This window comes from Euprymna scolopes, chromosome 18 (genome assembly GCF_053919585.1).
Source record: "Euprymna scolopes isolate OS-2025 chromosome 18, ASM5391958v1, whole genome shotgun sequence".
Classification (NCBI taxonomy): Eukaryota; Metazoa; Mollusca; class Cephalopoda; order Sepiida; family Sepiolidae; genus Euprymna; species Euprymna scolopes.
In genome coordinates this window covers 106,737,501-106,764,537 of record NC_136499.1, presented here as the reverse complement: position 1 = coordinate 106,764,537, position 27,037 = coordinate 106,737,501, and positions in this window count along the sequence as shown.

The following is a 27,037-nucleotide window of genomic DNA, read 5'->3' as shown; positions in this document are numbered from 1 at the left end:
TTAACAGAGTTATTGCGTAGGGAAATGCACACACAAAAACACAGATACACACACACAGACACTTTCACTTTTATAGATAAAAATAAATAAGAACGTTACTTGTTATCGTGTTAAAAGAAGGAAAAAATCCTGCTCACGTGATTACGTGTCTTTTTAAAAACATTTACATAACCTTTTTATTTTTATTTATATATATGTTCAAGCTTTTTTTTTTTGTCAGTGTACTAGAAGGAATTCAGTTGATTACAACCCTTCCTGCGTGTTCTTTACATTATAATAGTACAACCCTGAATCCGACGGCGCAATACTACACCATTCAATACTGTAAAACTGAAACAAAGCTGTTCTGCTTGAAAATGGCGCCATTTTCTTCTTATTCATATTTATATCGATTCTTTGCTTTAAAAAACTGAAGTAATTACGTGTTTACTTTTTTAATATCCCATTTTGCTGTTTCGGATTATTTTACTAAAGTAAGTAAAGCTTCATTATTGTTCAAACCTGTATTTGTTTCTTTGTTTTTCGATATTTCGTCGATATTATTTAGTAAGAGTGTTTAGCAGAAAAGCCAACAAACAACTACCCAAAAAATAAATATACAAGAAATAAATGTTACCATAGTCAATAAAAGTTCAGTTAATGTTTTTTTTGTTTTTTAAATAGTTTTTAATGCTCTTTACTTGAAGTAATTTCAGCGAATCGAAATTAAAACGAAATTTGAGGCGACAACTACTTGAATTAATTTTTATATAAACTACATATGCCATAATCGAATATTCCTCAAGCACAAAATAACGGAAAACATTAAAATATGTTTATAAGTATTCCTTACGTTGACGTAACTCTCTTAAATTGTTAACACAGAATTCTCAGGCGCCCCTCCTTCAAAATGAAAACGGGGCCCTCCATTTCAAAATCGCTGCCAATTTTTTTTTTTTTTAACCGATTCGTGAATTAAAACAAAATTCTTTTTTACAAACTACTTAAAAATACAAACCAATGAACTTTTCTACCATAAAAGTAGCTTTTGTTGACTATGGTAACATTTATTTCTTGTATATTTATATCATTATATATATAACATTTTCTCTTTGTAAGGAAACATCATTTTTTTGGTCACTCTTGGCTACGAATGGAAACAAAATTGATATAAAAAAATATATTTTCACGAAAATTATCTTTACTTTCATCATATTTTGCTTAGGGTAAAATATTTGAGTATCAAAACCTATCTCTTTACAACCCTTTCCTTTTAATAACCTATCATACTTTCATCAATCACAGTCCATTTTCTGTAGGCTGTTTTTGAACCCAGTCAACGCAGGGTACTTCTGCTAGTATATATATATATATATATATATATATATATATATATATATATATATATATATATATATATATATCGCTGTTTTAGGGAAAGAATTTCAGCAAATGCTTGATTATAAAGAAACAATTTTTCAATATAATAGCTTAATATTTATTCATTTAAAACTGTACAGAGGGTCAGAAAAACATTGGTACCGTCGGTTTCAAACGTAATATAAGGGAGGCCAGTTAATAAGATAAACAGAAAAAATATTATTTACCATTAGCTGGTTCCCTTATATTAGTCTTGAAACCGACGGTACTAATGATTTTCTAACCTTCTATACAGTTTTATATCTATCTATATATATCTATAAAAGTGAAATTGTCTGTGTGTGTGTGTGTTTGTCTGTGAGTGTAAATTTCTCTACCAAATTACTCTGTCAATTTTTAGTCTACAGACTCGAGATTCAGCATAAGAGGTATTGAGATTTGGGAAAATCTTTGTAATCCATTTTCGGCTAGAAATTTGGTTGTCAAGGGCTAAAAGTTCAACGATATGACCTTTGGAAACTCTACCAAACTCCTCCGTCAATTTTGGGTCTAAACACTTGAAATTTTAGATGTAGGTTACGTAGACATGGACTAAACTTTTTAATTTGATTTGAGACCAAAACAATAAATGTTGAGGGGTCAAAATTGGGATCAAAGTTTAAAAAAAATGGACCTCTCAACCAATTTTTGGTCTAAACATTTGAAATTTTACATAAAGTGTATTCGGGCATAGTGCAAGTTTTTTAATCCGTTTTTAGCCAAATGTTTCTCTGCCAAGGGGTCAAAGTTAAAAAGATTAGACCTTTGCGGTCTCTAGCAAACTATTCAGTTAATTTTGGATTTAAACATTTGAAATTTTACATAAAGTGTAAAAGACATGCAACAAGCTTTTTTTTTTGGGGGGGGGACGAAAATTTGGCTACAAAGAGGTCGCAGTTGAAAGAGTTGACCTTTGCAGGCTCTACAAAACTCCTCCGCCAATTTTGGGTCTAAACACTTGAAATTTTAGATGTAGATTACCTAGACATAAGTCAAACTTTTTATGCACATAAAGTTATGAACAGTACATAGGGCCTGAGCAACGCAGGGCTGAACTTCTAGTATATATATATATATATATATATATATATATATATATATATATATATATATATATAGTCTTGGAAGTTTTTAACCATTAAAACTATACAAAATTTTTTATTTTTTTATCATTCGTTAGAAAACTATTTACTCAGTAAGCCATTCAATCACCTGCAATCACTGCTTCAATTTGCTCACTCGAATTTGCTAATTTATTTTTAAGGGATCATCAGTTGTTTACCATGAAACACTGTTTCGTGATTTAAAAACAAAACAGTATATTACATCATGGCTCCACAGCAGTGTTGATCAAACACCACCTCCCTTAATCTTAGGGGAAAAACATGTTACAAATACTAGATCTAGTTTCCTATTCTTAATTACTTTATCTAAGCTATTCATGTTATAAAAATGAATTTCTTACCTGTGAGATTCATCTGTTTCCAAATTTAAAATGGATATATTTTTTAATTTACCAATCTTGTATTTATAAGTTTAGGATTAATCCATTTGACTACTTATCACCCCCACTATGATTAGTATTTTGTATATTTACATTCTTATTTATTGAAAATTAAATATATATAAAGGTTAAAAATATTTATACATATATACATTTTTTTCTTTTCTTTTTTTTTTTTTTTTAAATACATTTTATACATTACTAATAAAGTATTTTAATTATATATTCTGGTTAATTTAAAACGATTCAAAATCATCAGGATAACGAACAAATGCTTTATTTAACTGTTTAAATATTTTAGTTTTATCCCCACCTTGTTTTATCATTGTTTAATCATCCCTATTACTAAGCTAGAAACTGGTGGTATAAAATCTATTAATTTTAAAGTAACGCCAGCTATTCTCAAAAACTCTGACATAATGGTTCCATAAAACATAAAAACAGGGCAGGTACTATCTTTATGCGACATACGCACTATTTGAAAGGGGAAAGAGTTTCTTTTATCAAATATTTTATAAAGAAAAATCCCATCCTCAATTTTTATATCTAAATCCAGAAATGTAGCCTGTTGTCCTCTATGTCCACGATTAAATTCTAACTCCTTTGGATATATAAGATGTTTATTTATTTATTTATTTTTTTAATTCACCGTTATCGTTTATACATATAAGGTCATCTATAAATCTGCTACACCCATGAAAATTATATGTTTTAGATATAGAGTTTGAAAAGTCTATATATTTACCTTTGCCACCTTCAAAAGCTAAATCCACAGTATCATTTAATTCTTTTATAAGTTTTTCGTGCGAAATTTTAGTATATAGCGTACTAAAATCATAAGTCGCTATTGATTTTCTTCTGGAATTTAATTTATCTAATTTTTCTTTTACTGGTTGTGAATTATTTATCACCCAAAATAGATTTATATTACTATAGAATTTTCTTTTCTGGTGGAAATTATTTATTTGATTTATAAGTAATTTAAATATTTTAGATATACCTTTACTTAAAGGTTTAGTAATGCACATCTTTGAACCTACAATAAATCTAGCGCTAACTGGATTTTTGTGCATTTTAGGTATCCAATACATACATGGAAGTTTTTTTTTTCGTCTAACTTTAATCCTACTTTTTCACAAATAATAATATTATTCAGAATAATGCTATCTAAATTAATATTACTTACTTTATAGGTATCTGAAACGTTACCTGTATTTCCTACTTCTGTCAATAAACGTTGTATATAATATTTTTTACATATAAAAGTTATATTGTTTGCCGCTTTATCAATAGGAACTATTACAAACTTATCTTGAAGTATTTTAAGTTCCTCTAGTATTTCTGAATTTTTTAGAAGAGGATTAGTTTTTCTAGGGTGTTTAAATTTTTTTTATGCATTTAACCTTTTCATTTACGCATTCAAGTATATTATTTTTCCATGCATCAAACGTATATATATATATATATATATATATATATATATATATATATATATATATATATATACTTTTTATTTGTTTTTACATAAACATTAATATATCGCTACACATTGATGAGCATGTTTCGGTCAGCTAGTTACTAGCGACCTCTTCAGGCGATATAGCTTATAAAAAGCTGAGTCTCTAATGAAAATCTTTCAGGTATTTAGCGTCACAATAAATTATTATCAGTAGGTCACATTACATGTTATTAAAAATAGAAATAAAAAATAATTTTATATTGTCGTTTTTTTAAAAATTATTTTTTAAAGTTATTGCCGCAATTGTAATGTAATTTGATCGTGTTTTTATTAAAAATTTTGTGAAGAATGTTGTTAGAGAAAGTGTAGCGTTATGAGATTTAAGAATTTTTTCCTAGATTAGTTTTAACCATTTGATTGAAGGGAGGTGTAAACCAAATGAATTTTCTTTTACATACATTTTAGATGTGGTAGTATTTTGTGTAGGTTCAATATATTCTAATTGAGCGTATTTATATCCGCTATTTACAAAGTCCTTATATAAAAATTATTATGCTTATTAAGTATTTCTTTGGGTGCAGAGTTAAAACTAATTCTTCTGCTAGTAGAATTGTAGATATGTTTACTGATAGATTTACGGTGGGTTGAAAGAGGGTAGACATACATAGGGTTCATATTTTCCTTTTATAAGGTTTAGAGTTACATCTAGAAAGTTAATAATTTTAATGTTCGAGGTTCATCAACCTTAAGATTGATTCTTTTGAATTCTTTTTATCTTATCTCATTTAGGCCCATCAACATTTTTTGTCATTCCGTCGGTCAGTCGGTCGGTCGGTCTGGAGGTCTGTCCGTAACACTTTTGTGCTTGGCCTTTTTGGTTAAAATCAATGGTCTGTCGTTAATAGATGCTTTTAAAGCGTTTCTTGGCCTTTTGGTAGTATCTGTTCCAGCAGATACTGCAAGCAAAGACCATATGTGGGGAAACCCCATATATAAGACCTTGGTCAATGTAGGGGCAACCCTTCATACCAATTGTCACTAACCAGCTCTCCTACTCCCCGGGGAGTTGGTCCCCATTTCCCCTTTCACTCCTCACATTAAAATGGGCCCTGTGCCTAATTTGCTCGGTGGGGGAGCAAATAAATACCCTTTCTACGCCTTTTGACCAAGATCAAAGTGTAGTATCTGTTCCGGCAGATGCTGCAAGCTATGACTAGCAAAGACCAGATGTGGGGGCAACCCCACATGCCTGACCTTTAACCAGCTCCCATTTCCCACCTCTCGGGAGCTGGTCCCCTTTTCCCTTCCCCCTCCCTTCACTCCTCACATTAAAAATCGGCCGTGTGCCTAATTTGCTCGGTGGGGGAGCAAATAAATACCATCTGTTCTCTCAGTTACTAAACTTGACCCACCACCGGGCTTTCGGGCTAGGTTAAGGTGTTTTTTCTTACTAACCTTTGTTAGCAAGGACCGACCCCCTCCTTTGGGGAGTCAGGACCTAGAGGACCGACTCCACATTTGTGGTAGCTTGGACCCGGAAACCGATCCCCTCTTTTGGGAGACTGGAATCTCGGGACCAACACCACTATCGCTGGTAGTTGAGACCTTCTTTTTTCATTTGTTGTTTTTGCATGTTGTTTTTTCTTCGTTTCGGTCTCACTTCTCGAGACTGGGATGGTCTAATTTCTCAACACTTAATTGCCTGAGCAGCACTCTGACCTGCCAGGCCCAAACTTTGTCCATCTTCGCTGCTCTCCCAGTGGATCGAGCAGACAGGGTTCTCTTTCTCGCTTCCGTTGGGGTAAGTTAGTGGGTAGGGTGACGTGGGGTAGGGCGGGTGCTTCGTTTCTGCTCCCCTCTGTGGGCAGGGATGCCTATCCCCTCTCTCTCTTAATTGCGACGCGGCACTCTGACCCGCTAGCACCCACTGCGTCTTTCTTCTCTGCTCTCCCCCCTCGCGGGGGGATCTGAGCTGCTAACCCGACATCCCCGTGAGGGGAAGTCAAAAACTCTAATTTCTTCAAAGTCCGCTCCTCCCCCTCCTCCCCCTCCATTCCCCTGGGTTTTCTTTTCCCCCACTACACTTTGGTCCGCGCCAGCGGCCAGTGCAACCGCCACGATGCCAGGCAGGAGGGGTACGTCACCCCAAATGCGCAGCATCTCAACTGCTAACGACTCCCTATGTGAGGGAGCTGATGCATCTCCCGGCGAGACGGCGCCAGGAAACAAGGTAGGGCCCCGGCGCGCGGCGACCTTGGAAGAAAGCGGGAGGGTAGGGCCGCAGCCCGCGGCGACCCCCCAAAAAGCACCTGCAACCGCTCCCCACGAGGGCAACCCAGCGGAAAAAGCTGCCGTTAATTCACTAGCTGGGGAAAGTGCAGAACCCAGCCAACCAGCTGCACCCCAGGACGGCAGAACCAAGGGAGGAAGACCGGGGAACCCATCCCCCGCTCCCCCAAAGGGCGACTCCCCAACAGAAAAGGAGGAAAACAGCACCGCGGACCAAACCGAGGCGCTGGACGAAGATGTAATAGCCTCCATCTGCTCACTATTCGGCGGGGAAGACAGTGATTGGCCCCCCAACACTCCCCAAGAGGACCAAATACGGAAAAGGGGTGACTCTCCGGCCAGTGGTAACAAAAGCAAGCTGGAAGGAGAGACACCCTTGACAGTACCCACCAAGGCTCCAGCTGGGAACACGGCACCAGAAGGGGAGACACCTCCATCCCCCAAGGGGACAGCCACCCAGCAAAGGAAGAAAATAAGAAAGGGGAGCGGCCCGGAGAGCAAACCAAGCCAGGACGAAACAACGCCAAGGACACAATGGCCTACTTTGCCTGGTAACGGCCCAGTTCCGAAGCCAAAAATGCCCATAACAAGAGAGAGCCCCACAACACCAGCTACGCCCCCCAACCCGAGTCCAGCTGACACCCACCAGGATGGAGGACCGGCATGGGGCCCCAAAGAGCAGCAAGGGAAGTTGACGCCCGAAGACTACAGAGCACTCTTCGACTCCACTTACAAGGAGTATACCCAGGGGAACAACATCCAACCCCTCCCGGGTCAAGTGGAAGTTCTGGAAAAAAGAGTGCTCTCGCTGATAACTTCAGACACCAAGACAAGGGGTCTGACGGGCGTCAACAAGGACACTATGATGAACGTGTTGCTGGAGCAGAACATTCCCGCCAACTACATCTGTAGAAGGAGTTACGCACAGTGGGATGTTCTGCTCCCCACCTCCAAAGACGCAGTCAGGCTGTCCAGGACCTGCCATCAGAGCAGGAACATAAAGCTCCAACCCATCTATATGAACAAGAGGAGAGCAAATGTTTCTGCTCTAAACGTCCCCTGCTATATGGAGGCCAAACAACTGGGGGCTATCCTAAGCCAGTATGGAGACGTAGAGGAAGTCACCCCGGTCCGCGGATTAAGAAACATCATGACCGGGGACTACAAAGTACAGATGGTCCTGGACAAGGCTGGATTCTACGCCATCCCAGCCACACTCAAGTTCGGAGAGTGGACACTCTCCCTTATAGTGGAAGGGAGGAGGCCTCATTGCTGGCTGTGCACACAACAAGGGCATATGGCGAAGGACTGTCCAAAGAGGAATGGAGGGAAGAAGCCCACAAAAGCGGCGGGAACAAGCGTGACAACAAATCAAGCCGCTGCTCCCGCGCCGGCCGCAAATCCTCCAGAGGCACCGACAGGCTGGGTGACGGTCGTAAAGAAAGGCAAGATCAACAAACAGCCATCCTTGCAGACAGTCACCCAAGACCAAGAACAACCGAAGAGCGAGACGGAGAAAATGGACACACAGACACCCTCCTCCTCAAACAAGAGGAAACTACCAGAATCTGAGGAGGAGGCCGCGTCAGAGGCAGAGGAAGAGACAACAACAGTCTCTATGGCCCTGAGCGCAACAGAGATCAGGAGGGCCAGGAGGAGGAAAAGCCGCAAGACACGCGCAAACCCTCCTACCCCCACTGAGACTGAGAAGGACTCCCTCGCAACAACAACACAGGATGAGCCCCCTGTGATCCCAACACCCCAGCAACCCGAACAACCTTCCCCCTCTCCTATAAAGGCCCCAAGAAACTCTTCCCGCCCCTCATCCCGTGACAGGAGCCAAAAAGAAGAAAACGAGCAGGCTACCCCCTCCCCAAGCGCTCAGCCTCCCCATCAACCAAAAGAGGTCCCCTCCCCCACTCCCAAAGTCCGCACTGAACGGACCAAAAAGCTCCCCTTCCTGCCAGGAAGCAGGATTTGTGAAACAGACCCTCTCCAACCGGCTCCGGACCTTAAAGGACAACAGAAGGTCCGGTACAATAAACTTAAAAACTTTGAAAAAGTCGGTGGAGACCTAGTAACAGACCCCACTAAATTCAAGGACGCTCCCTTGTTGACCACTTTCGTTAGGGTCAACAAGGACGCTAGGACTGGAGGAATGTGGGCAATGATTAAGGCAGCGAAGAATGCGATCCCAGGCCAGCAGCTGGTGGATAGGGACCATCCTTCGCTGACCAACATTTTCTTTAAATGTGAGGGTAGAATCCCCATGTATGTACACCCATCGCTATACAGGGCACTCAAACTAACCTTCCCCCTGGACGTGGGGGGCGTGGCCAAGGATGGATCACCTTCATCGGATTTACTTACCGGCAGCCTTGGCCAGGCCTGCCATGTCCTCACTGCCCAGGATTTCAGACCCGTCTGTGACAGTGCTTGAGGTAAGTGATCATGTCTTTGAACTTGGCTACATTGAATGTGAGGGGCATCAGGTGTCGAAGCAAGGCCTCGCGCGTTGTGAGAGACTTGGTGTCCCTCAAGGTAGATATTGCCGCTATCCAGGAGACCCACTTTGTTTGTGACGCGGATTGTCAGGTGCTGGTAAACGATTACGATGTCTACTCAGCATATGGCAATACCTATAGTCGTGGAATCTCCTTGCTAGTGAGTCGCACCCTGTCAGCGTCGGTGAATGTTGTTCACGCAGGCGAGGACGGGCGGGCGCTTGTGGTTGATGTTGCTGTTAATTGTAGTGTTTTTCGGATTGTTGCTGTTTATGCTCCCAATGCTGCTGTAGAGAGGGCAACCTTTTTTCGACGGTTGGAGGGCTTCTTAGTGGATCCGGAACGGTTAGTTTTAATGGGGGATTGGAATGCAATCCTTGATCCCAAAATAGATAAGGTCGGGGGGACTAGCGGGTCGGCGTGGTGTGACAGCAGTCTGTCTGACCTGATGGCCTCGTGCGATCTCGTCGACAGATTTCGTCTGGATCATCCGGGGCGGGAGATGTGGACGTGGCATCCTGTAGTGCCTTCCCATCCAAGCACTTACTTGGATCGGATGTTAGTTAGAAGAGGCGATGTAGACTTCCTATCTTGCCCCACGTTCCACTTGCTAGGACACTCGGACCATAAACTTGTTATGGCCCGTTTGAACTTAAGTGCTAGGCCTAAACTGGCCGGATACTGGAAGTTCAACAGCACCTTGTTGGAGCTGGAGGACTACCGGTTGAAGGTCACTGAGCTAATTCAGCGGGCTTTAGTGGGGGCGGTTACAGGGAGTAAGTGGTGGGTTAGTCTCAAGGCCAAAATTAGGCGCTTCTCTGTCCAGTATAGCCAACGCCTCGCGATAGATAAGGCTAAGGCAAAGAAGCGTTTAGAGGATAAGCTGACCCGGGCGGTGGAGGGGGGGGACCCCCTAGAGTTAGCACTAGCTAAACAAGATCTCAACCGCTTGGCTAGCGAGCGGTATGAAGGTCAAGTAGTTAGGGCTAGGTTAAACAAAGTTTCTAACGAGGCTGTGAATGTTGACGCTGTTGAGCATAAGGCTGCTTTAAGGCGCGGTTCGGATTGGTACATTCGTAAAGTACATAACCTGGAAGGACAGCCCTTAGTATCGACTCGGGAGATCTGCGAGGGGTTTCGGGAGCATCTATCGGTGCGCTTCACCCAACTACCCGGACTCAGGGTTGATGAGTTTGGCAGCTATTTGGCTGACTCGCCCCGCCTCACGGCGGCTCAGGCGGCTAGCTGTGATGGTCTTATTACTGAACATGAGGTCATTACTGCGTTGAAGCAGGTCGGCTATAACAAATCCCCGGGGCTTGATGGTTTACCCTACGAGTTTTACTTGAGGCTGTCGCCCATGTTGGTCCCTATTCTGAAGGATATGTTCAACCATTGGTTTGCCCAGGGTTCCATCCCTGGACAGGTGACCAAGGGTGTGATCACATTGCTGAGGAAAGGTCAACGGCATGGTGGGAGGGAAAACTTTGATGATTTTAGGCCCTTGACTCTGCTAAACACAGAGTTAAAGATTTTGGCAAAGATTCTTGCGAATCGCTTGCAGGTTGTCATCACTGACTTGATCGAACCGGACCAGACTTATGCTGTGAAGGGGAGATCGATTCAAGACAATTTGCACTTGATACGCTCGATCATAGAGGGGACAGAAGACGACGCCAAAGCCGCGCTGATCAGTTTGGATCAGTCCAAGGCATTCGATAGGGTCGACCATCGGTTCCTAGGATCTGTGCTAGAGGCCGCCGGATTTAATCCGGACTTCCGCAAGTGGATCTTTGTTCTGTATGACAGGCCGACGGTAGCGGTGCAGATCAACGGTAAGCTGTCGGAGTCATTCGCTGTCTCTCGGTCGGTGCGACAGGGTTGTCCGCTGTCGCCTCTGTTGTATGTCCTGGCGTTGGAACCCCTCCTTCGCAAGTTAAGGGACGAGGCGGCTACACCAGTCCTGCGCGGAATAGCTCTCCCTGGAGGCACACGAGCCAGGGTTTCCGCGTTCGCCGATGACGTCACCGTGTTCGTGTCTTGCCTCACGGACGTTCAAGCGGTGGTCGAGGCGCTCGCTCGATACGAAGAAGTAACAGGGGCCATCTTCAACCGTAGCAAGTCTGTTGGCCTGCGGTTGGGGGCCTGGACCGGGGTAAACTCGCTTCCAGGTATTTTCAGCTGGACCGATGGACCGGTCCGCATTCTCGGTGTCTGGTTTGGACCGGGACTTCAGCTGGAAAAGAATTGGTCGGAAGTACAGTCTAAGGTCAAATCGTCAGTAAAGACTTGGATTGGAAGGAAATTGTCCTTGAAGGGTCGGGCGGAGGCGTGTGCTACATACGTCTTTCCGCTCATCCTTTACCGTTTGTCTGTACTTCCTCTCCCTGCAGAACGACTAACCCGCTTACAAGGGCGCCTCGATTCACTTTTGTGGAACGAGGGTAAACATTATGTCTGCAGAGAGGTCTGTGTTCAAAATCCGAGCGAGGGAGGCCTGGGTCAGCCCAGTCTCTTGTGTCATAGAAACGCCGAGAGATTGGCTTTCCTGAGTCGTTCACTTGAAGGAGACGCTCCTTGGGTCCCTGTGGTTGAGAACTCGTTTCCCAATCTCAAACCCAACCCTTCGGTAGAAGGTCGTCGTAGACCGAAGGGGGAGTCCAAGTTCTTCTCCGAATGCCGAACCGCTCTTAGAGCTTTGCCGGGGACCAATGTCCTCGATCAGCCAAGGAAGAAACTGTATCGGGATTTAGTGGAGGGGACCGCGAAGGATCCACTTTGTAGGCGGATGGGATGGTCGATGGAGGTTGTCCGTTCTCAATGGCGTTGGGCGCCGGGACGGGAGATTCTGAATAACTCGGAATTCTCCCTGACTTGGCGACTGGTCCGAAATGCGCTGCCCCTCTTCGACGTACTTTTCCGGTATAAAGAACATACCAGCCGCTTCTGTCCGTGCTGTGACGAACGCGAGCCCGAAACAATCGAGCACGCGTTTTTTAGTTGCAGCCGGATACAGCCCCTATTAAGGTACGTCGAGGGGGTAACAGCTCGCATCGATGCCGAGTGTCTGCTCGATCTCGACGTAGGAACTTTTGTGTACAACATGGAGCCGCCGTTCCCCAGGGAGGAAAGTTTGGTTTTCCTGGCGATCCTAGCAGTAGCGCGCATGACCATTTGGATCGCGCGCCTCAAGTTGGTCCACGAAGGGACATCTGTTCCTGATCGGGATCTGATCGTTTACTTTAAACATTTGCTTAAAGTAAAGATCAGATGCGATTGGAAGAGGTTGCCTAGAGTGGAATTTGACAAGAGGTGGGTGCACAGCACTAGTTTGTGCATCCGTCGAGGAGCCAAGTTTCAATACGTGTTCCCTCCTTAGGCATGGCATGGGCGGTGCTGGGTCCTACGGAACCCATCCCGCCTAGGTTAGCATTATAAGTTCAGTAAAGTAACTCTTGACTGGTGGTACAAATGAGATCCTGTTCCTGATTTTATTTTTTGGTATTAGAGAACCTCTGAGTCTGCCCAACCCCCCTGCTCCTCATCTTTATTTTCTGATGCCCCCGGTCATCCCCCTACTCAGAGGTCACCTTCCTACCCCCTCCATCCGTTGCTTTATTTTCTCCCACCTCCATTAAGGCGACTTCCCCAAACCCCATTAGGGATGCTCTGCTTGTTTTCGGTTCCCCGGAAAACAGTGGGGGATCTAGCCACATAGAATAGTACAGGGGGGTCTTACTAACAACACATTAGTAGTTTTTTCCTTTTTTTTGAAATGAACATTTTCATTAGTTTTTTCCCACTCCACGAACATTTTATGCCAATTAATTCAAGAACTCTTTCTAATGAAATCGAACTTTATTTTCTCACACATACACACACACACAAAAAAAAAAAAAAAAAAAAAAAAAAAAAAAATGCACACACAACATACAGAAATGAATATACAAATTGTACATAGTTAAATTTTACATTGAACGCTGGGGTTATTAGTTAGATTAGGATCCACAGAGTGATTGAGGTATTTTGGTAAATGTTGCCAGTCAAGAGTAAGACTTCAAAGTCTCATCTGTTACATAGTCAAAAAGACCCTGTACCCTCCCCCTCCCAACTTCTTGTAGGGCCCTGTGCCTAATTTTGTTGAATTGAATTTTTTGTACGTTTTTTATGTTCAATTTTTCTTTCTCAATAAAATATATAAACAAGATCAAAGTGTAGTATCTGTTCTTACTACATGTACTTATTGCGATATAAAGTGGGGATCACTTTTCTGTATTAATTTAATGTAAATGATCATCCACTTTACAACCAGTCAGTCCCAAAGCCATTCAAGTCATTCTCCAGATCATTCAAGTTGTTTTTTGAAGGATTCCAGTTATTTTTTAAGTATTCAAATCATTCTTAAGGTCATTCAATTAATGCTTAAGTTCATTAAAGTCATTCTAAGTTATTTACTTTTTATTTATTTAAGTCATTTCAGCCCATTTTTCGTTCATTTTAGTTTATCTTTAAGAATTTCATGTCAATCCTACATTCACGTATTCATTCATTACACGAGAGCACGTGACTAATGGCTATCGGCCTTGTTTACTAGAAGACCATCATTTTCATACAAACCGATAGTTTCAACTTCTATATCTTTAATGAGAATATATAATCAAATTCGTAATTTCAGCTGAATGCAGAACCCATGGAAATATCAAATGGTTCAGCTTGTTCATTTCTACTAAAAAGAACCGTATTTCTACATTTTCTAATAATGTCAATTTTGTCTTTGGAGATGTTGGTAAGAAGAAAGACAAACTCCATGGCGTCATTGAAAAGTTCCTTAGTAATAGAAGGATAGTAATTAATAATGTCAAATTGAATGAAAAAACATTTATCCTTTTTTTTTTGAGAAAACGAACTAATAGCATCAGAAGTATTGATCCACTGATTAAGATTATATGTGTTATTAATCTAAGAGTAAATCTTTTCTTACTAATTCTTCCAATTTCAGGTCTAGTCGGGTTAATTTGTCCTGTTATTGGTTTATTGTTGAAATCTAGTTTATGATCCTTTAGGAAAATATAGGCTTCCTTATTTGCTAATTTATTAATTCTATTACTAATTTCAAGTCGGTCAGTTATGGCCTTACTGTCAAGGTTAATTTTTTCTGCTAAGTCAAAATTTGATTTTTTTTATAATAATTTGGAATATTCTGTCCCAATAGTTGAATGTATTCTGGCTTACTTACCTTATAAAGGTTCTGGGTTTTATCTGCCTTAACTTTTTTGTATGAATTTCTTTACAATTGTGTCTAATCCTTTTGGAAATTGTTCTTTCTACTGTGGCGGATGATATCTCTGACCATCTTTACCAGATCCGCCTCAAAGTAATCCAATTGTTAAACATGAAGTGCTGACTCCTGGCTTTTAAAACTGTAATAATCCTTATGGCCTTCATTCATCGAGTTGTTTAGGAAAAAGTGTGCCTTCCATTTTTTCTCCTGAGTAGATCTTCTATTTTCTTTGTGGGCATAAGTTGATAATTCCATTTGTTTGTGATTGGAATGTTTTTTAGCGACTCATCAGAGTGGCTGAATCTAGCGAGATTCGAAATGAAGACTCCCACGGCAATGAGCCTGAACTCTTTATCCACTCGTCCATCTCGCCGACAGTTTGGGATATTTCGCGATTTACTTAGATGTTGTTTGTTTTTATTTATGTGGGGTTACAAAATTGGTTAAAGGGTAAATTATTCCCAGCTCGCATTTAGGTAAAAATGCACTTTCGTAAATAATTGAATTCATTGAAAACGTATCGCAAAAATAAAAACAAACAACATCTAAGTAAATCGCGAAATATCCCAAACTGTCGGCGAGATGGACGAGTGGATAAAGAGTTCAGGCTCATTGCCGTGGTGGTCTTGGTTTCAAATCTAGCTATATTCAGCCACTCTGATGAGTCGTAGACGATGAAACACGTGTCAGTAGATAATTATATTCTAAAAATGATATATATGCCGCTCCACATGTGGAGGTACCAAATTGATTAAAGGGAAAATTATTCCCAACTCGCATTTAGGTAAAAATGCGCTTTCGTAAATAATTGAATTTATTTAAAAATGTATCGCAAAAACAAACAACAACAACACACACACACACACACACACACACACACACACACACACACACACACACACACACACATATATATGTGTGTGTGTGTGTGTATATATATTTACATGAACTCAACAATATATAATATACTAAATGAACTATATATAAAATTTCCAGGAATAAAAGGAGAACCATACCGGGATGATGCATTGTTTTACAAGAATTCAACAAATAGGTTATTTGAAAAAAAAAAATTAAACAATTCTTCAGTAAGCTGAACCTAGATATAACAATAGACCCAACCATAAATGTGCAAACTTCTTAGACATAACCCTGAATCTAGACAACAACACTTATTAACCCTACCATAAACCTAACCGAACGTTGTTCTACATAGATCACAAGACCAACTATCTGAATAGTATGAAAAAAGCACTTATACCTAGCATCTCAAAAAGAATATCCAAAATATCACAAAATGAAGAATTATTCAATAAAAATAAAGAATATTATAACAAAGCCTTAGCTAGATCAGGATATAAAGAACAAATCAAATTTGTTAAGGAGATTCGAAACAATAACACAAGTACAGAAAGAACAACAAACAACGCAAATCTAATATCTTACATGTCTATAAAGAAATAAAAAAAGCAAAAAAAAAGAGCAAAAATCAATGATAAAATAGAACATACAATAAACACTAAAAAGGTAAATGAAAAGGTAGACCATAATAAAACCGAAAGAGATATTAAAAAGAAAAATAGAAGGAAGAGCCAAACGTGGTTTAATCCACCATTCAGCCACCACATAAAAAAATAGCATCCCGAGGGAATTTTACCAAATTATAGACAAAGATTTCCCGCAAGGTAGTAAACTAAGTAAGATAATTAACAAAAACACTGTTAAAGCTATCCTTCTCAACATCTGCTAACGTAACAAATACCATAATTGGCTCAAACAACGCAAAATTAAACAAATTTTTTAAACATAGAGATAAGACAGAAAATGAATCTAACAAGAGAATGTAACTGCCGTAACCCAACTGAATGTCCAATGGAGGGGGGACTGTTTAACCTCAAACGTAGTATACAAATGTGAAGTTGTAACAAATAATGAAACTAAAGTATATCTTGGGAGAACCAGAACTTGCTTTAAGGTCAATCACCTAGCATCGTTTAAAAATGAAACTGAGAAAGAAAATAACACCACAAATAACGAAAACAACAACAATGCAGATAAAAATGAAAACAACAGAAGAGATGATAATAAAAATAGAGACAATCACAATAATAAAGATAAAAGCAGAACCAATAATAATAACGAAAATAACAAGAAAAAAAAACTAAGAAAAACTCAACCACTTTAGCAGTATGGGTTAAGGAATTGAACAAAAACAAAATTGAATATAAATTAAGATGATCCATAATTGATAGAGCGGAAAAATTTAAACCAAGCAAATAAAAAAGATGCAACCCATGTATACTAGAAGCATACCATATAATAATAGTAAACGAAAAATTATTAAACAGACAACAAAACGTAATTCACGGATGTCTGCACAGAAATCGATACTTAATTTCACGCATTAGACCAGATTAACAAAAAATATTAATATGAATAAAACAACAAAATGGAACGTAAGAATTTAAATAAAAACATTATATGAATATAACTAAAATAAATAAAAGAAAAAGAAAGAAACAGTTAAATAAAGTAGGGAAAAACAAAACGTATAATATAGGGAAAGAAAAAGGTGTAAGGGAAGTAACTCTAGAAATAAAAATATATGCCTTGAGAGTAACCTCCCCTTGAAACAAAGAAATTAACTAATAAATAAGAATTCGAAAACCAAACAAAAGGAATATTAGAATAAACACACATAAATGTAGAAATAAAATTATAAAAAATAGGAAAGAATAAATAATGACAAAAATTGGAAATTAAAACCAAATAAAAAATACGAAATTATGGTTTAAAACAGAAATTTATTTAAGGATGACACCCAAGATGGCTGACATGTAGCAACGTGGGGATGGAATTTTTTTTTCCCCAAACACTAGGTTTATCATGAACAAAATCAACCTTTTGTTGGTAACTTCAAATGGAAACAACATCTGATGAGTTGGTGAGGACAGGAAATTTTTATGGACACATAAAATCATAAAATTGCCATCCCATTAACGAAACGGCTGTAATGAAGAAATCCAGGATGAAATAAACAAAAGTTACAAAAAAGAAACAAAATGTAAGTCTTTGAATTTCAACAAAGTTTTGCACTATATATATATATATATATATATATATATATATATATATATATATATATATATATATATATGACATCACTAAAATTTCCCTCTCTTTAACAGCGCCAGCCAGCCCCTCCTTTTTGAATTACCAACGTCTTTTTCCGTTTTTCTGAAAAGGGGTGGGCCTGGGTCGGTAGTTATAAGGCTATAATACTGGATTTCAAAGTATAATATATGCTAGGTAATATGTGGCAATATTTCTATGTTTTCTTTTTTATAAGGAAAAGGTAGAGAGATAGGGTGGCAAATTCTTTTGGGGTGTGTAACAGGACAAAATTAGAATTTTGGATATGGATGAGTGGCGTGGTGGAGTAATAGGGAGGATTTTACTATTAACCAAAACAATATTAATAATAACAACAACAGTAATAACGTCAATGGTAATGACAATAAAAATGATGATGATAGTAGCGATAATAATAGCGATGACGACGATAATAAAATAACAATGATAATGTTAACAAAAACAATAGTATTTATAATAATAATAATAGTGATGATAATAATAATGGTAATAATAATTGAGTAAAAATTAAGGGTTACAGATAAATGTTGTATCAATTAAGATAAAAATGAAATGTAATAAGTTCCCAGACGTACCTCTTCATCGTACAGTATATCGATACACTAAGGCTGACTGGGATAGCTTCCGTACATTTGTATCTGATCTACCTCTGCATTCCATGTTTAAAAAGGATGTGTCCTCTATAGTATTAGACCTAACTGAATGGTTAATTGTAGGTATTGACCATTTCATACCCTCTAAAAAGTTTCAGCAAAAACCTAACAGCCAGCCATGGTTCTCTCCAGAATGTGCTGCTGCCATTGCGCACAGAAATCACTTTTTCCACTGCTTCAAACGTAATAGATGTATGGAAACTAAAGCCGTTTTCAGGACTGCCAGCAACCATTGTAAGAAAGTAATAAGGAACGCAAGAGAGTTATATGCTCAATCTGTTAAGTCCAAAGTAGCTGAGCAGCGGCTTGGTTCCCACCAGTTTTGGCAAATAGCAAACAGAATCCTGAACAGAAGCGTGTGCTCCATCCCAACTATTATCAATGGACCTGAGGTAATCTCGTCAGCATCAGACAAAGCCAAACTCTTTGTCAAGAACTTTGCAGCTAATTCTACCCTTTGCGACCAAGACCGCCAACCCCCAATATTTCCTCTTGTATCAGAAAACACGCTACGTGATATACGTATATCTGTACGTGATGTTGCCAAGCTAATCAAAAACCTTGATTCCAGTAAAGCAACTGGCCCTGATGGTATTCCAATTATAGTACTCAAAAAACTTCAACCTGAACTAGCGCCCATACTTACAAAACTGTTTAAACGTTGTCTTAAGGAGAATAGTTTCCCATCTCCCTGGAAAATCTCATCAGTATGCCCTGTATTTAAGAATTCAGGTGATCGCTCATCCCCCTCTCAGTACAGGCCAATAAGTCTCCTGTGCGTCATGAGTAAGTTGCTAGAATCTGTATTAAATACAGAAGTAATCAAACATCTCAACAAAAATAACCTTCTTAGTGACACTCAATATGGTTTCCGTTCTGCTAGATCTACAGCAGATGTCCTTACAGTTATATCGCATAGGATTAGCAAATCTCTCGACGGTGGCAATCTTTCTAGGGCAATTGCTCTTGACATATCTAAAGCCTTTGATAGGGTATGGCATAAAGGTTTACTTCATAAGATCGCTAGCTATGGTATAGCTGGAAAAGTCTTCTCAATTATTAAATCATTTCTTTCTGATAGGTTCATAAGAGTAGTAGTTGAGGGGCAAAAATCAGAAGCTCACAGTATTAATGCCGGTGTCCCTCAGGGATCCATCCTGGGCCCAACTCTTTTCCTGATCTACATTAATGATCTTCCAAATCATATCCTTACATCATTTGTAGACATTTATGCTGACGACACTACCATTTATGGTACCACATCTAAGACAGTAAACGAGCAAGTTCTCTCCAATTCTCTCTCCTCTGATCTTGAGCACGTAGTACAATGGGGAAAGGAGTGGCTGGTTACTTTTAATGCATCTAAAACCAAGCTTCTCTCTTTACATCATCAACATTCTAATCCACATTTGTCATCAATTGAAATGAATGGCTCTCGTCTTCAGGAGGCCTCAAGTTTTGACAAGCTTCTGGGCTTGACCATTACTCCTGATCTTAAATGGAACACGTATATCAAATCTGTTGCCAAGGCCGCTGGAAAAATGGTGGGATCTTTCTATCGATCCAGTAGATATCTCACTGCTGATGCTATTCTCTATCTATATAAGAGCCAGGTACGTCCAAGGATGGAATACTGTTGCCACATCTGGGCAGGAGCTGCTAGAAAGGACTTGGCCTGCCTTGATAGAGTTCAAAATAGACTTCGTAGCCTCGTAGGAGATGTCCTTTTCTCCTCCTTGCAACCTCTATCTCACAGAAGAGATGTTGCGAGTTTGTCTCTGATGTATCGTTATTTTCATGGAAAGTGTTCAACTGAGCTTCAATCTATGGTCCCCCCTCGCCAAACTTTCACAAGAAACACTCGTCTAGCTGTAAACACTATCAATAATTTCCCCCACTCTTTATCTGTCCCTAAACCTAAACGTAGATTCCATGAACAAAGCTTCTTTCTTAGAACTGCACGCCTGTGGAATTGTCTTCCGTTTTCCTGCTTTCCGGCTGACTACAATATGGTTTTGTTCAAGTCTAAAGTAAATAAGTTCTTGATGAGCCGTTCCATATAAGTTATTAAATTTACCAAATTTTCATTACTAATGATTACTATATTGACCAACTTCTACTGTACACTCTTTAACCCTTATCCTTGAGTGGCCTCTGGGCCTTGATAATGTGGTGATGCCTTTGTAAAAAAAAAAAAAAAAAAAAAAAAAAAAAAACATCTCAACAAAAATAACCTTCTTAGTGACACTCAATATGGTTTCCGTTCTGCTAGATCTACAGCAGATGTCCTTACAGTTATATCGCATAGGATTAGCAAATCTCTCGACGGTGGCAATCTTTCTAGGGCAATTGCTCTTGACATATCTAAAGCCTTTGATAGGGTATGGCATAAAGGTTTACTTCATAAGATCGCTAGCTATGGTATAGCTGGAAAAGTCTTCTCAATTATTAAATCATTTCTTTCTGATAGGTTCATAAGAGTAGTAGTTGAGGGGCAAAAATCAGAAGCTCACAGTATTAATGCCGGTGTCCCTCAGGGATCCATCCTGGGCCCAACTCTTTTCCTGATCTACATTAATGATCTTCCAAATCATATCCTTACATCATTTGTAGACATTTATGCTGACGACACTACCATTTATGGTACCACATCTAAGACAGTAAACGACCAAGTTCCCTCCAATTCTCTCTCCTCTGATCTTGAGCACGTAGTACAATGGGGAAAGGAGTGGCTGGTTACTTTTAATGCATCTAAAACCAAGCTTCTCTCTTTACATCATCAACATTCTAATTCACATTTGTCATCAATTGAAATGAATGGCTCTCGTCTTCAGGAGGCCTCAAGTTTTGACAAGCTTCTGGGCTTGACCATTACTCCTGATCTTAAATGGAACACGTATATCAAATCTGTTGCCAAGGCCGCTGGAAAAATGGCGGGATCTTTCTATCGATCCAGTAGATATCTCACTGCTGATGCTATTCTCTACCTATATAAGAGCCAGGTACGTCCAAGGATGGAATACTGTTGCCACATCTGGGCAGGAGCTGCTAGAAAGGACTTGTCCTGCCTTGATAGAGTTCAAAATAGACTTCGTAGCCTCGTAGGAGATGTCCTTTTCTCCTCCTTGCAACCTCTATTTCACAGAAGAGATGTTGCGAGTTTGTCTCTGATGTATCGCTATTTTCATGGAAAGTGTTCAACTGAGCTTCAATCTATGGTCCCCCCTCGCCAAACTTTCACAAGAAACACTCGTCTAGCTGTAAACACTATCAGTAATTTCCCCCACTCTTTATCTGTGCCTAAACCTAAACGTAGATTCCATGAACAAAGCTTCTTTCTTAGAACTGCACGCCTGTGGAATTGTCTTCCGTTTTCCTGCTTTCCGGCTGACTACAATATGGTTGTCTTCAAGTCTAAAGTAAATAAGTTCTTGATGAGCCGTTCCATATAAGTTATTAAATTTACCAAATTTTCATTACTAATGATTACTATATTGACCAATTTCTACTGTACACTCTTTAACCCTTATCCTTGAGTGGCCTCTGGGCCTTGATAATGTGGTGATGCCTTTGTAAAAAAAAAAAAAAAAAAAAAAAAAAAAAGGCAAGACCCAAGACACATGAAATATATTTAAGGGATAGAGGGTGAAGGGTAAAGTAAAAAGAACAAAAAAGAAAGAAGAGGCGAAAAAAATTATATATATATATATATATATATATATATATATATATATATATATATATATATATATATATATATATATATATATTAAGTAATGTGATTGATAATTTAAAATTTAAAAATCAAATTTTAATTAAATTAAAAATCCGTTTCATAAGAAGGAGCAACAACAAAATCAATTATCTGTACGATCGTTTCGGAAAACAATGCTTTTTATTGAACTGTGGTTAAAAAATTTAATTTTTTAACCACAGTTCCTGATTTCAAAAAACAAAAAATTAAAAGATTCATCTGCCTTACTTTTAATGCTAGGTTTATTTATGGTGTCATTTAAATTCAATAAAACCCCTTCAAAATTTGCTGATGAGGAGACCTTGCTTATCAAAAAACTATATATAATTATTGTACATAACTTGATGTATACCACAATAAAAAGCATTGTTTTCCGAAACGATCGTACAGATAATTGACTTTGTTGTTGTTCCTTCTTATGAAACGGATTTTTAATTTAATTAAAATTTGATTTTTAAATTTTAAATTATCAATCACATTACTTAATATTGAATTAGCTCTAGGACATTTAACTATCGAGCTTATTATATATCTAAATTACAACGAGCACTTTCTATTTCCTGTATTTTAATTAAACTAGTAATTTCACTGTTACATTAAAATACACTCAGCTCTTTAGACTATTGGTCTAATCTCCTTTAAATTTATATATATATATATATATATATATATATATATATATATATATATATATATATATATATATATATATATATATATAAGAATTTTAGTCAATTGTACTTACAGAAAAAGAAGATGAAATAATGGCTTATCAGCATGTACTGATGTGTCGGAAAACAGTATTTAATAACAACATGTACAATCTATGTAAACAAAAGATTTAGCACGGCATTGTAACTGTATAAGAACAATTATTTAACGTATAAAGAAAGAATGTTAGTCAATCATACTTAAAAAAAAGGAAGATTGATCTAGCTTAAAAAAAGATAAAAATAATGTCTAATCAGCATGTGCTGATATGTCGAAAAACAGTATATAATAGCAACACGTACGGTTTATGCAAACACAAAAGATTTAGCACAGTATCTTTACTGTATGAGAACAATTAACGTCTACGGTATATTTAATGTAAAAAATAAAAGAATTCTTGGCTTATGATCATCTCAATGTATCGCACTTGGTTATCATTTTGATATTTCGTTTATTTTATTAAAAACGATTGCACCCTGTATAGAGTGACACCGTATTTGAAATTTTCTGGGGCGTTCGTTTTGTAATAATTTTTAGATTCTTGAAGGAACGAATTGTCAGCTCTCAGCCAATGAGACGTGGCGGAATGTGAAAAGGGAGAATTTATTATTTTTGAATTGGAAATGGAAAGATCACGGTATGTCGATGAGTATATGATCCAGTTAATAAGGGTGAAATCGCACATCTCTCGAAAGTGCAGAAATCCTCCTAGTGATGAGTGGGGGCGGTAGGAGGTCTTAAAGGGAAAAAATAGGAACTACTTCCTCTATAAATGGTTGCTCCTAGGATGTAATGTAGGATTTTATTATAACGACTAAATGTGTCTAAAAAGGCGTTCTAAAGTTACATAAGATAGTGTCTAAACATAATAAATTTGTATGTGGCATCTGTTGTTTGAAACCTACGGTACTTCGGTCCAGAGGGGAATTTCTGCAATCAAAATATTATATAGTAGATATATATTAGAGGCGGGTTTAGCAGATGGTGTTAATTTACATTAATACCAACTATTAAAAAAGAAACGGTAATATTAAAAAATAATCAAGTCGGTATTTTTACAGTTTACAGACGGTGTTGAAATAATGTCATTATTTAGAAATCAATTTTTAACATGGAAAGGGGGTCTTTGTTAACTATAACGTACTTTCCCCTAACAATTTAATAAATAAGAGGTACCGTAAAAATTTAATTTAACTTGAAAATCTTATCTAAACCGTTAGCTGCAGGGATCTGGTATCAAATTCGGTAATTGGCACTTGCAGTGGCAATTAAAAGTAAAGCAAACACAGAAAAAGTTTGTATGGTGTACGTTCTTGTTACAGAACGAAGATATTTTATTCCAAAAATTACTTAAATTGATTAATCTATTTTTACTCAGAAAATCAATATTTACGATTTTTAACGATTTTATTACTAAACTGTATTGAACATAAGGCTGATTTTTGACCTCGACACTTCGATTTCAGTTATTTCCCTCTTATTTATTTCATCGGATTTCATCATGCCCAACAAAAACAGTAACGACTCACTTAAATTTTTTTTTACAAAAACAAAAAAAACTACTAAATCAAATTACGTAATTTTTGGAATATGACATCAATGTTATGTAACGAGTACGTACATCATAAAGATTCTTCTGTATTTTCTTTACTTTTAATTGCCGCCAGACGTGACAATTTGAATAAGCACCGAAATTTCTGTTTTGGGAAAATATTTTTCACGTGATCATTTTTACGGTGTCAGCTAAAAAACGTGCGAAATTACTAGACACCTACAAAAGTTATCACAGACCCCCCCCCCTATATTTAAAACGATGTAACTTTATTATAAATTAATATTATCAATATAACTTTTGTACCATTTAAAATAAGAAGGGCAAAATAAACTAGTAATAATAATAAAAAAATTTTTTCATCGTATAAAAATAATTAAATTGCGAGACGAAAATCGTGTTTACATAATTGGCGCTTTAAAATAACGTTCCCATGTAGTAAGCATTTCGAGCGTGAAAACATACCCATGTTTAATAAATCTAACAAAAATCAACTAATGGTCAGATTCTCGTGAAATTTTTTATACTTATCCATTTTAGAATGAAATTACATATAAAATGCAGTTTCCCTAAAATATAGGAGGGTTTTTTTTTAGTGCGTGTCCCTCCCCTATTTATTTTTTTCGAAATTTGAACAAAATATATTTACATCTATCGAAATTTCTATTTATTATGAAACATAAGAGTTCAAATAAGTAAAACATATTTATTTTTTTGAAAATTAGATACACATATTGAACAAAAATTTACCTTGAAGTTGCAATTAAAAAATGATATAAATATAATATCATTGGGTTTTAATAGCGTTTTTTCGAATTAATATATACTATAATCAGTTGAATTGCTAAGAAAAAGAAACTCCCTAAAAATTAATTAATTTTTAAAAGATTAAAACGATTAAAATTTCATTATTTCAAAATATTACAACATAGATTTTTAATTAATTGTGTTTAATTTTTTTTAAATATTAAATTTTCATATAAACATGGCTCTTGTCAGCTATTTTATCGCCAGATTAAAACCGATTTGAAAATATTATTGCACAAATATTAAGTGTTTTGTAGCCCCTCCCCTTATATTTTGTTTGTCTCTTTTTACCGAACAAAAGTAGGGAAACCGAACATGAGCATTCAGTAAAACCGTATTTCATATTTAATATACAAATGTTTATAATATTATTAATCGTTAAACTGTGTAAATCTTAAAACCTAACAAAATTATAACAAAAATTAATTATTAATTGCAGTTTGAAAAAGATAAACAAAGGTTTTAAAAAATCATTAAGTCGCTTCTACTTTTCCATAGTTCGTATAGTTAACACAAATTTGGGTGCCCGGAAAACTCGTCCCGGGAAAACTCGTCCCGGGAAAACTCGTCCCCTTTCGCTAGGTAGGAAAACTGGTCCCTTATTGAATAAATATCGATTGAAAACACATTTTATGATCGTTCTTGAAGGAGATATTGTGTTTTTTTTTTAAATAGACTATACCCCCCCATAATATTTAAAAAAAAAATATTTTACTTGTTTAATGTTTTTTTTTTTTTTTTTTTTTTTAAATAAAATCGATTTTCTAAGTGTCCGTTTTCTACCTAACTGGCTAAGTTCTTAGTGGTTTCACTTATTTTAAAGCGTTTATTATGTTCATAAACGAGACCGCATATTTTTTTATACTAATATAAAAAGAATTTACTTATTTACTGTTGTTATAAAAGGGTAAAATCGAGTTTTCTACTTCGCCGACTATGTTGTGTGTTGTTTAATTTATTTGGAATCGTTTATTCGGTAAAGAAAAAAAACACACAGAAAACAAACAAAAAAAAACATGTCGAGTGTTACGTGAGAACGAGAAATAATGTCCGGTATATCACATCTTAAGAGTCTTGATAATCGCTAAAAAATAGAAAATTAAAGAAATTACTGAGGGAGATTTGGTTTTAAAAAGAAAATAATAAATTTTAGGGTTGTATTACTGTATACATAGATTCGAAAAAGTTGTCAAAAAAAAACAAATATATAACAAATAAATGTTATCAAAGGCAAGATAAGTTACTTTCCTACCAAACTGGATATATTTTTTTGTGTTTTTATTCAATGTAACATGTTTATTCAGCTCGAAAAACATAGTGTTTACCGATGTATTGGACAATTCAAAATGGCGGCCGACTCTCTCTTAAACGCGGTAAGTTCGGGAAAAGGTGTTATAAATAATAAACTAGACAAAATACTATTAAAAAAAACACCGAATATATGTCAACATATGTCACGGTAATATATATTGAGCGAATTTCTAACAGTATTTTGTCTAGTTGTTATATATTTGTTTTTTTAACTACTTTTTCGAATCTATGTGTACTGTACAGCTAGCAGTGTCAGAAATTTCGTGAAAATAGCGAATAATTCCACCCCATCTTTCCAAGCTTATAACTCCTCGAAAAATGCAATTCAAGCCCTAGCAATACAAACCCAAATTTTAATATTTTTTAAAATATAATTTAGAGAGGGGGGGGGTTAAAACTATATCTCCCTCCGAAAAACAACCAACAAAAAATGAAATTAAAAAGATTCTTGATAAACGATAGCGGAGTTTTCAATAAAATTGATTAATAAATTTATTTAGTGATTACTTTTTCTCTGAATGATTGATTTTAGAATTTTGAAGTAAAAATTTTAAAAATTAAAAATGAGTTAACGAGAGATTGTTAGCACATGGCATCTCGCGCCAAAAAAATATTTCGCTTTTAATTTATTAGTTAATTTTTGCAAAATTTGACAGGACGA